The 12,505-nt window shown below is 37.6% G+C and overlaps 1 protein-coding gene across 2 annotated transcripts in view; it reads right to left on the reverse strand.

Annotated features, from left to right (window-relative positions):
- The window catches only part of POPDC3 (popeye domain containing 3), a 202,485-nt gene that overhangs the window by 174,112 nt on the left and 15,868 nt on the right, over nucleotides 1–12,505 (reverse strand). The window contains exon 2 of one of the 2 annotated variants that reach the window (XM_053710587.1): nucleotides 3,869–4,007. The exons of the other annotated variant lie outside the window; for it this stretch is intronic. The gene's annotated coding sequence lies outside the window, so the exon portion shown is untranslated. The remainder of the gene's footprint in view (nucleotides 1–3,868; nucleotides 4,008–12,505) is intronic. 2 annotated transcript variants of the gene reach the window in all.

Here is a 12,505-nt window from a genome sequence, read left to right on the forward strand (position 1 = left end):
AGCGCACAGAGCTCTCATCATCCTGTGAGCACTAAAGGCTGTTGTGCTTATTCGCTCTGACTGGATCGTTCTGTAAGGGGGCTGTAATTTATAACTAACAAACTGGATACGGCCCCCTTACAGAACGATCCGGTCAGAGCGCATAAACACAACAACCTTCAGTGCTCACAGGATGATGAGTGCACTGTGACTGTTAGCAGCAGGACCGCAGCGGGGTCAGGGGAGCTGTGAGCGGAGATAGCAGGTGTTCAGACCTGTATAGCCAAGTGTAGCACGCACCAGTGAAGAAGAATTTCCCTTGTACTCTATGGCCTTGGAACCTATCACTGTGCATGCTAGAAGGGTAATAGAGTACCTGCCTTATTTTATCATGTCTACATGCTGCAGTTTGCTGGCTGTTCGTTGCAGAGTGGATATCTTGTGTATGAAACAAATGCTTTATAGATCTGAGTACAGACACTTTGATATCATTTGTTAGTTATACATATTCACACATCTGTAAATGTTATAATTCTAAGCAAATCATATTATGCCAGTGGTTGCTTTGAATAATAACATTTACAGATGTATGTATATGTAACTAACAAACTGGATACGCCCCCCTTACAGATGATCCGGTCAGAGCTGAGAGCACATAAACACAACAGCCTTCAGTGCTCACATCGCTACCACTAAATAAACCTATTAACCCCTAAACCACCAGCGCCCCACATTGCAACAACCTAAAAAAAACTATATTAACCCATAAAATGTAACCCAAACACACCCTAACTTTAACATAATTAAAATAGAGCTAAATTAAAGTTACAATTATTAACTAAATAATACCTATTTAAAACTAAATACTTACCTGTAAAATAAAACCTAAGCTAGCTACAATATAACTAATAGTTATATTGTAGCTAGCTTAGGTTTTATTTTTATTTCACAGGTAAGTTTGTATTTATTTTAACTAGGTAGACTAGTTAGTAAATAGTTATTAACGACCTAGTTAAAATAAATACAAACTTACCTGTTTATTGCGATGTGGGGGGCTTTCGGTTTAGGGGTTAATAGTTTAATTTAGTATATTTAGTTATGGGGGGCTTGCGGCTTATGTGTTAATAGGTTTATTATAGTGGCAGCGGTGTAGGTCTTAATAACTTTAGTATAGTGGGGGCAATGTGGGCGTGCAGCAGATTAGGGGTTAAATGACCATTTTTTCAGCGTTAAACCTGAAAGCAAAACTTGTAATCTAGGTGTAAGTTAGCAGGGGCCAGGTAGCCGGCATCTGCTTCTTGAGCAGTGTTTGTGATCTATACATTTGTATACGCTAAAAATAAAAAACGGATTTCTCCAAATAGTTCTGTTTAAATTCCAAATCATCTTAAGTAAAAATTTTGATTACCAATAATACAATTGTGCTGTTATATATTTGTATTTTTTTGTATCTTTAATAAAAAAAAGTATTATAAAAAAACGTGTATGTCTGAAAACTCACAACCTGGCATTTGATTCTGTTAAGCTGCCAAATTTCATAACAATCTACTAAATTTGTTTGTAACCAAATTGATAACTAATAATTTCCCATATTATAACATTATATAATATTACATTTCTTATAACCTAAAATATTATTAAAACCTAGTGATCTTATCCATGTGAAACTTTCTAATCGTGTAGTGATAAGCAACAGTTACTGGAATTAAGTATTTTAGATAGTTGCCTAGTATAAGATACGTAGGGGAAAAAAACAGTCATAAAACATTGACCTTTTGTTAAATCTCCAACTCTTACTCTTTGAAAGGGGTGGATAGGAGGGGAACACCATTTATACCGATAGGCAAAGCAGCAACCAGGCCATATAGGTCTCCACTACTCTTTGCTCCGATATAAAGAGGCCCCTCCTCCATGACATTTTTGAGAGGCAGCAAACTACATGTATCTGAAAAAACATGGTAAGAGGCTGCATTGCCACAAACTAATCTCAAGTCTAATGTGGGTAGGAGAGTTACAGAGGGGCTGCAGGGCTGGGAGTCTGAACAGATGTCAGACTCCCACAGATAGAGTTCTGTTATGGAATTATAATTACAGCCAGGAGAGCATTTGGTAGTAGGGGAGCTAGAAATGGTTGCCCCTCATCCTGGGCTCACTGAGTCTCAGAATTTCATGAGTTGTCCATGTCCCTGGCCATCATCCTGATGTCCCGATTCTTAAATTGTCCTCCATAGCTTTATTTCTACACCTGGTATCAACCTCTCCAAGATGCCCCCCAAGCATTATGTAGTGTCATGCCTCACTGGCAGATGCCATCCTGGAAAAGTCACAGATTAATTCAAAAAGCATCAGGTCTGCACAAGACAGCATGAAGATAGAGGGCTACTCTACCTATGAGAAAATAAGTAAAAGGCAGAAAGGAATTAGGGAAATCTTTGTGCATTACAGAGAGGTAAAAAAGGAGTAAAGTCAGTGACAAAAGGTGGCTAAAATAAGATATTGAGTCCCCAGCTCTTCCCGCCCCCCTACTCCATGGGAGACCATCTGGCGCAGGGGTCATAGACTGTTCAAGCTATTGTCAACACATTATAACCTACTGGAAGGTACTACACTTCCTGAACCAGCACCACACCTGGCTAGGTGGGACGCCCTTCTACACACTCACATCCCAGTCAACAATTGGCAGAGATCTCTCACACTGACTAAGAAAACATTGCACTGCATAACCATGTTTGAAACATACTACAAAGTCATATCCCACTGGTACTTGGTTCCCACGCTGCTATCCAAGATGTTTCCAGGAACTTCCCCCCTATGTTGGTGGAGGTGTGGCCTCCCAGGTGATATGCTTCATACATGGTGGGAATGTCCAAAAATTAAACCCCTATAAAAACTGTGTTTCAGGACCCTATCTACACTGGAGATCAGGATACCTAGAACCCCAGCCACAGCCTTCCTACACTTAGACTTACATTCCCTCCCTAAGCACCAAAGTCTGTTATGCATAAACCATTTTGTCCTCAATAAAAACTAATATTGCTAGGTCCTGGATAAAGGAGTCCCTAACAACATGGGCTGAAGTTCTGAATACAATTGCCTACTTGTACACTATGGAAAAAGATATACATTATTACTTGCTTAACAAATCTATGAACAGATAAGGGGAGCTTATTTTTGTACAGTATTCAGTAAGTGAGATGTGTTGAAGAAAAAAAAATATATATATTATATATATTAAAAAACGAATGTTAAAATGAAGTGATACTAACACATATAAATAGGTATTTAAATATGTGGGTGATAAAATAAAAAAGATTGAAGAGAGTCAAAATTGTGTGTTATATGGGTTATAATTGTTTTGCTCTCTAAAGATAAATATCAGATTAAAGTGGGATAGACCATCTAAACCGCATTTTGTTAGGGGTTAGATATGTACCTCAAAATATGCAACAAATGTTAAAGTGAAATATATGATGGATACAATATAGTTAGAAATATAACTTTATTACATACAATAAAAAACATGGTTGAGCTCAAGAAATAAAAAATATGGGTTATTAAAATATGATAAAGTTAATCGCACTGCAGTGGATAAAAAATGGATAAAATATATTATTTAAAAAGAGTTTGGTACATGGCAATTTCAGTAAGCTGTTCTCTAGATAGGAATCTAAGTTGGTAGAGTGCTGGTAGTAGCCTATAAATCGTATAAAAAATAGGTAGCTTGTGTAGGCTTTTTTTAATATACTGCAATATGTGAAATAGTTCGCAATAAAGTCTTTACTGAAAGCAGTTTGGAATTTAAAGTGAGTAATTTCGATGTAGTACTTAAAATATAAAAAGTGCCTGAATAAGGTATTAACTGTATTAAGTTTCAAGCAAGTTTACTCACGGTTTAGATCAAAACATTTTTTTTTGTGTGGCGATTCCGGGTCACAAATGTTATTACCGATCAGTGGTTATGATGTCCTGTTGCCTGATTGGTTGAAACCGCTCAGCCTCACAATTTCCTTAGTTCAGCAGAGTAAGTTCTGTGTAAAAAGTTTTAAACCATGAGTAAACTTGCTTGAAACCATGAGTAAACTTGCTTGAAACTTAATGTTTCACTTTAACATTTGTTGCATTTTTTGAGGTACATATCTAACCCCTAACAAAACGCGGTTTAGATGGTCTATCCCACTTTAATCTGATATTTATCTTTAGAGAGCAAAACAATTATAACCCATATAACACGCAATTTTGACTCTTTCTTCAATCTTTTATTTTATCACCCACATATTTAAATACCTATTTATATGAGTTAGTATCACTTCATTTTAACATTCGATTTTTAATAAATATAATATATATATATATTTTTTTCTTCACCACATCTCACGTACTGAATACTGTACAAAAATAAACTCCCGTTATCCGTTCAGTTTTTTGTCAAATTTGACAATTGTTTGGAGGAACAATTGTCGTTTTTAGGGTCTGAGCATTATTTCAACTATTAACCTGTTAATTTGGTGCACTCACTCTATACTTGTTTTTATCATTGCTTAACAAATCTGACTTGTTTGGAATGGCCTGGGCTGACTGGAAAGATAAGTCTGGCCCTCTCTGGCAACCATCGGTCACGGCGCAAGACGCCTAACCTAATAATTAGTTAACCAACTGACTACTTTTCTATCCCTAAGACAGGTTAAACAGGAACTGCACCCCCTCTCCCCCCTACATACTGCCTTTTCCCAGACTCTCGAGACTTTGCTGTAATGTATCGATCATATCATTGTTTTTACATGTTAGAATCATTTATTTAAAAAGTCCCCTTCCCTTTTTAAGGAAGGGTCACCTGACATATCAATGTTTTGATAATAATTTTATCCGGACAAAAAAAATATAATTTATGTAAGAACTTACCTGATAAATTCATTTCTTTCATATTTGCAAGAGTCCATGAGCTAGTGACGTATGGGATATACATTCCTACCAGGAGGGGTAAAGTTTCCCAAACCTCAAAATGCCTATAAATACACCCCTCACCACACCCACAATTCAGTTTAACGAATAGCCAAGTAGTGGGGTGATAAAGAAAGGAGTAAAAAGCATCAACAATGGAATTTGGAAATAATTGTGCTTTATACAAAAAGATCATAACCACCATAAAAAGGGTGGGCCTCATGGACTCTTGCCAATATGAAAGAAATGAATTTATCAGGTAAGTTCTTACATAAATTATGTTTTCTTTCATGTAATTGGCAAGAGTCCATGAGCTAGTGACATATGGGATAGCAATACCCAAGATGTGGAACTCCACGCAAGAGTCACTAGAGAAGGAGGGATAAAAATAAAAGCAGCCATTTTTCGCTGAAAAAAATTAATCCACAACCCAAAATATAAGTTTATTCTCATGAAAGAAAAGAAAAAACTTAAAATATAAGCAGAAGAATCAAACTGAAACAGCTGCCTGAAGAACTTTTCTACCAAAAACTGCTTCAGAAGAAGCGAATACATCAAAACGGTAGAATTTAGTAAATGTAGGCAAAGAAGACCAAGTTGCTGCTTTGCAAATCTGATCAACTGAAGCTTCATTCTTAAAAGCCCATGAAGTGGAGACTGATCTAGTAGAATGAGCTGTAATTCTCTGAGGCGGGGCTTGACCCGACTCCAAATAAGTTTGATGAATCAAAAGCTTTAGTCACGATGCCAAGGAAACAGCAGAAGCCTTCTGACCTTTCCTAGAACCAGAAAAGATAACAGACTAGAAGTCTTCCTGAAAGATTTAGTAGCTTCAACATAATATTTCAAAGCTCTTACCACATCCAAAGAATGTAAGGATCTCTCCAAAGAACTCTTAGGATTAGGACACAAGGAAGGGACAACAATTTCTCTATTAATGTTGTTAGAATTCACAACCTTAGGTAAGAATTTAAATGAAGTCCGCAAAACCGCCTTATCCTGATGAAAAATCAGAAAAGGAGAATCACAAGAAAGAGCAGATAATTCAGAAACTCTTCTAGCAGAAGAGATGGCCAAAAGGAACAACACTTTCCAAGAAAGTAGTTTAATGTCCAAAGAATGCATAGGCTCAAATGGAGGAGCCTGTAAAGTCTTCAAAACAAAATTAAGGAGGAGAGATTGGCTTAATGACAGGCTTGATACGAACCAAATCCTGTACAAAACAGTGAATATCAGGAAGCTTAGCAATCTTTCTGTGAAATAAGACAGAAAGAGCAGAGATTTGTCCCTTCAAGGAACTTGCAGACAAACCCTTATAAAAACCATCCTGAAGAAACTGTAAAATTCTAGGAATTCAAAAAGAATGCCAGGAGAATTTATGAAAAGAACACCATGAAATATAAGTCTTCCAAACTCGATAATAAATCTTTCTAGAAACAGATTTACAAGCCTGTAACATAGTATTAATCACTGAGTCAGAGAAACCTTTATGTCTAAGCACTAGGCGTTCAATTTCCATACCTTCAAATTGAATGATTTGAGATCCTGATGCAAAAATGAACCTTGAGACAGAAGGTCCGGCCTTAATGGAAGTGCCAAGGTTGGCAACTGGACATCCGAACAAGATCCGCATACCAAACCCTGTGAGGCCATGCTGGAGCTACCAGCAACACAAACGATTGTTCCTTGATGATTCTGGAGATCACTCTTGGAAGAAGAACTAGAGGCGGGAAAATATAAGCAGGTTGGTAACACCAAAGAAGTGTCAACGCATCCACTGCTTCCGCCTGAAGATCCCTGGACCTGGACAGGTACCTGGAAAGTTTCTTGTTTAGATGAGAAGCCATCAGATCTATTTCTGGAAGGCCCCACATCTGAACAATCTGAGAAAACACATCTGGATGGAGGGACCATTCCCCTGGATGTAAAGTCTGACGGCATAGATAATCTGCTTCCCAATTGTCTACACCTGGGATATGTATCGCAGAAATTAGACAAGAGCTGGATTCTGCCCAAGAAAATATCCAAGATACTTCTTTCATAGCTAGGGGACCAAGAGTCCCACCCTGATGATTGACATATGCCACAGTTGTGACATTGTCTGTTTGAAAAAAAATGAATGGTTCTCTCATCAATAGAGGCCAAATCTGAAGAGCCCTGAAAATTGCACAGTTCCAAACTATTGATTGGTAATCTTGCCTATTGAGATTTCCAAACCCCTTGTGCTGTCAGAGATCCCCAAACAGCTCCGCAACCTGAAAGACTCGCATCTGTTGTGATCACAGTCCAGGTTGGACAAACAAAAGAGGCCTCTAGAACTATACAATGGTGATCTAACCACCAAATCAGAGATAGTCGAACATTGGAATTTAAGGATATTAATTGTGATATCCTTGTATAATCCTTGCACCATTGATTCAGCATACAAAGCTGGAGAGGTCTCATTTAAAAATGAGCAAAGGGGACCGTGTCCGATGCTGCAGTCATGAGACCTAAAACTGCCATGCACATAGCTACCGAAGGGAATGATTGAGACTGACAAGCTGAAACCAATTTTAATTGTCTCTTGTCTATTAGAGACAGAGTCATGGACACTGAATCTATCTGGAAACCTAAAAAGGTGACCCTTGTCTGAGGAATCAAGGAACTTTTTGTTAAATTGATCCTCCTACCATGTCTTTGAAGAAACAACACTAGTTGATTCGTGTGAGATTCTGCATTATGTAAAGATTGAGCTAGTACCAAGATATCGTCCAAATAAGGAAACACTGCAATACCCCGTTCTCTGATTACAGAGAGTAGGGCACCGAGAACCTTTGAAAAGATTCTTGAAGCTGTCGCTAGGCCAAATGGAAGAGCGACAAATTGGTAATGCTTGTCTAGAAAAGAGAATCTCAAAAACTCAAAATGAACTGGATGAATTGGAATATGAAGATTTGCATCCTGCAAGTCTATTGTGGACATATATTGCCCTTGCTGAACAAAAGGCAGAATAGTCCTTATAGTCACCATTTTGAAAGTTGGTACTCTTCCATAACGATTCAAAATTTTTAGATCCAGAACTGGTCTGAATGAATTTTCTCTCTTTGGGACAATGAATAGATTTGAATAAAACCCCAGACCCTGTTCCTGAAGCTGAACTTGCATGATTACCCCTGAAAGCTCCAGGTCTGAAACACACTTCAGGAAAGCCTGAGCCTTTACTGGATTTGCTGGGATGCGTGAGAGAAAATATCTTCTCACAAGAGGTCTTACTCTGAATCCTATTCGATACCCCTGAGAGACAATACTCAGAATCCATTGATTTTGAACTGAATTTGTCGAAACATCTTTGAAAAATCTTAATCTGCCCCCCACCAGCTAAACTGGAATGAGGGCCGCACCTTCATGCAGACTTGGGGGCTGGCTTTGGTTTCTTAAACGGCTTGGATTTATTCCAATTTCTGTTCCTTAATTTGTCGAAAGGAACGAAAACAATTAGAAGCTTTCGATTTACCCTTAGGTCTTTTATCCTGAGGCAAAAAAACTCCCTCCCCCCCCCCCCCCCCAGTGACAGTTGAAATAATCAAATTCAACTGAGAACCAAATAACTTATTACCTTGGAAAGAAAGAGATAGCAATCTAGACTTAGAAGTCATGTCAGCATTCCAAGATTTAAGCCACAAAGCTCTTTTAGCTAAAATAGCTAAAGACATAGATTTAACATCAATTTTGATGATATAAAAAATGGCATCACAAATAAAATGATTAGCGCATATTGAAGCAAGCGAACAATGCTAGACAAATCAGAATCCATTTCTTGTTGCGCTAAATTTTCCAACCAAAAAGTTGATGCAGCTGCAACATCAGCCAAAGAAATTGCAGGCCTGAGAAGATGACCAAAATATAAATAGTCTTTCCTTAGATAAGATTCAAGTTTCCTATCTAAAGGATCTTTAAAAGAAGTACTATCTTCCATAGGAATAGTAGTATGTTTAGCAAGAGTAGAGATAGCCCCATCAACTTTGGGGATCTTTTCCCAAAACTCCAATGTAAAAGCTGGCAAAGGATACAATTTTTTAAACCTTGAAGAAAGAATAAAAGAAGTACCAGGCCTATTTCATTCCTTAGAAATCATATCAGAAATAGCATCAGGAACTGGAAAAAACTCTGAAGTAACCACAGGAGGTTTATAACCAGAATTTAAAAGTTTACTAGTCTTAATAACAAGAGGACTAGTTTCCTCAATATCCAATGTAATCAACACTTCTTTTAACAAAGAACGAATGTACTCCATTTTAAATAAATAAGTAGATTTGTCAGTGTCAATATCTGAGGAAGGATCTTCTGAATCAGATAGATCCTCATCAGAGGAGTATAATTCAGTATGTTGAGACATCTTGCAAATGTAAGAGAAAAAAACAACATATAAAAGAAAAATTATTAATTTCCTTATATGGCAGTTTTAGGAATGGAAAAAAATGCAAACAGCATAGCCCTCTGATAGAGAAAAAAGGCAAGAGGCATATAGGAATGGGGTTTTAAATAATTTAAATATTTGGAGCCAAGTATGACGCACAACACAAACAGAATTATTTTGGCACTAACAACATCCGCAAATGACACAATCGCGTCAAAGACGCAACCTTGTGAAAGGACTCGGCGTCGACTAAGACGCCGGAAATTACGTATTTGCGTCATCGATCCTAACTTCATGCCAAAAAAATCTTGCGCCAAAAATGACGCAATATACATTGGCATTTTGCGCCCTCGCAAGCCTAATTTTGCCTGCAAATTAAAAAGAACAGTCAATTGAAAAAAAGACTATACCCCAGGTAAAAAAAAAAAAATCCTAAAAAATGCATTTCCCAGATATGAAACTGACAGTCTACAAAAGGAAATATACTTAAACCTGACTCATGGCAAATATAAGTACAAAACATATATTTAGAACTTTATATTAAATGCATAAAGTGCCAAACCATAGCTGAGAGTGTCTTAAGTAATGAAAACATACTTATCAAAAGACACCCATCCACATATAGCAGATAACTATTTCAGTACTAGTTTGTCTATCAGTAGAGGTAATGGAATATGAGAGTATATCGTCGATCTGAAAAGGGAGGTAGGAGACGAATCTCTACGACTGATAACAGAGAACCTATGAAATAGATCTCCCGTGAGGAAAACCATTGCATGCAATAGGTGATACTCCCTTCACATCCCTCTGACATTCACTGTACTCAGAGGAATCGGGCTTCAAAATGCTGAGAAGCGCATATCAACGTAGAAATCTTAGCACAAACTTACTTCACCACCTCCATAGGAGGCAAAGTTTGTAAAACTGAATTGTGGGTGTGGTGAGGGGTGTATTGATAGGCATTTTGAGGTTTGGGAAACTTTGCCCCTCCTGGTAGGATTGTATATCCCATACGTCACTAGCTCATGGACTCTTGCCAATTACATGAAAGAAAATAAGATATTAAAGAAAACAGGAGACATGTAATGCAGTCACCCCCAGATAGAGAAGTGAAGTACAATAGTGTTACTTGTGCTTTCCGTGATTACTATTCTCTTATTTTTTTTTTTTTTTTGATAAATGTATATTAGTGTATTTTTTAAATATTTTATAGGAATTTTCTCTATTATGCCCGGCAATAAATTATATATAATGTAAAAAGAATCAAATGTATATATAAATAAAAGGTGTCATATTGTCCTACATTCTATGTAACTGGTGCTTACGCAAAGGAATTTTTATGAAGCAATTTAATTATAAATATATATATACACCTTGTATTAAACCAAGAACAATGATTAAAAAGGATATAATAAATGTTCTCCAAAATGTATATTATTAATTTCTAGGGTTCATATTAGGCTAACATTTAATATCAAAGAGCTTGTTTGTCTGTGTCTGTTTACATCTGGTCTGATCCCAAAAACGTAAGCACAAATAAGATGACTAAATTTAAAAAAAAACATCTTTGGTTCTTTCTTTTCATTTAATTGTTTTACATATATCTATGTAAACAAAACCCATTCCCTATAAATGTGTAGATTGTTTCTCAACTTTATGGCTAGCCCCTATGTCTGATATCAATAATAAAAAATAAAATAAGCTTAAGCATCTTTTTTTTGTAAACAATAAAAGTGTATTGATTAGCTTTCACATTTACAGAAATCTGAGACTGTGAGAGTGTGTGGGGTGCTGAGTCAGGGAGACCCATAGGTGGAGACACAGTAACCAGTTGGTAGATTGTGTCCTGGCTTTGCGCAAAGCTATGAGTAATGCCAGCAGGGTTATATGTGGCAAGTCACTTTTGAAATCAGAACATTTAAAGGGACATGAAACCCAAAAATGTTCTTTCGTGATTCAGATAGAGAATACAGTTTTAAACAAATTTCCAATATACTTATATTATTTAATTTGCTTCCTTCTCTTGTTATCCTTTACTTAAAGGTTCATCTAGGCAAGCTCACGAGCAGCAGAGAACCTAAGTTCTAGCTGTTGATTGGTGGCTGCATATGTGTGTATATATATATATATATATATATATATATATATATATATATATATATATATATATATACAAAACACGGAAGGGAACTGCACTCTCATACCGGACCGGGTACACATCCCATGACCCTGCAACATGCTCAGCCCTGGGTGCCACTGGCACTCACAGGAAGCTGTGCTGTCCCCAGAGCCACAAGCAGTTAACCCCAGACAGGTCTGGGTGCAAGAACCATATGGAAAATTACAAAACAAATTAATACAACACACAGAGAAAACCCAGCACTCACTTACAAGCTCTCAGCTAAGATTTAAAAGCAAAAATGGAAAGGTTAGTCACCGCATCTGGCCAAATGGGACAAGCTCAGGTACCACGTCAAGGTCCTTTCCAATACCTGAGACCCTAAAACACAGCCACACAATGCAAGCTTTCAAATCCAAACAAACTGAAAACAAGGGAAGGGTGCACAGGAATATGTAACCACCCTAGACATATACAAAACACGGAAGGGAACTGCACTCTCATACCGGACCGGGTACACATCCCATGACCCTGCAACATGCTCAGCCCTGGGTGCCACTGGCACTCACAGGAAGCTGTGCTGTCCCCAGAGCCACAAGCAGTTAACCCCAGACAGGTCTGGGTGCAAGAACCATAGGGAAAATTACAAAACAAATTAATACAACACACAGAGAAAACCCAGCACTCACTTACAAGCTCTCAGCTAAGATTTAAAAGCAAAAATGGAAAGGTGTGTGGCTGTTTTAGGGTCTCAGGTATTGGAAAGGACCTTGACGTGGTACCTGAGCTTGTCCCATTTGGCCAGATGCGGTGACTAACCTTTCCATTTTTGCTTTTAAATCTTAGCTGAGAGCTTGTAAGTGAGTGCTGGGTTTTCTCTGTGTGTTGTATTAATTTGTTTTGTAATTTTCCCTATGGTTCTTGCACCCAGACCTGTCTGGGGTTAACTGCTTGTGGCTCTGGGGACAGCACAGCTTCCTGTGAGTGCCAGTGGCACCCAGGGCTGAGCATGTTGCAGGGTCATGGGATGTGTACCCGGTCCGGTATATAGATATATATTATTTTATTTT

The sequence above is a fragment of the Bombina bombina genome, chromosome 4 (genome assembly GCF_027579735.1).
Source record: "Bombina bombina isolate aBomBom1 chromosome 4, aBomBom1.pri, whole genome shotgun sequence".
Lineage (NCBI taxonomy): Eukaryota > Metazoa > Chordata > Amphibia > Anura > Bombinatoridae > Bombina > Bombina bombina.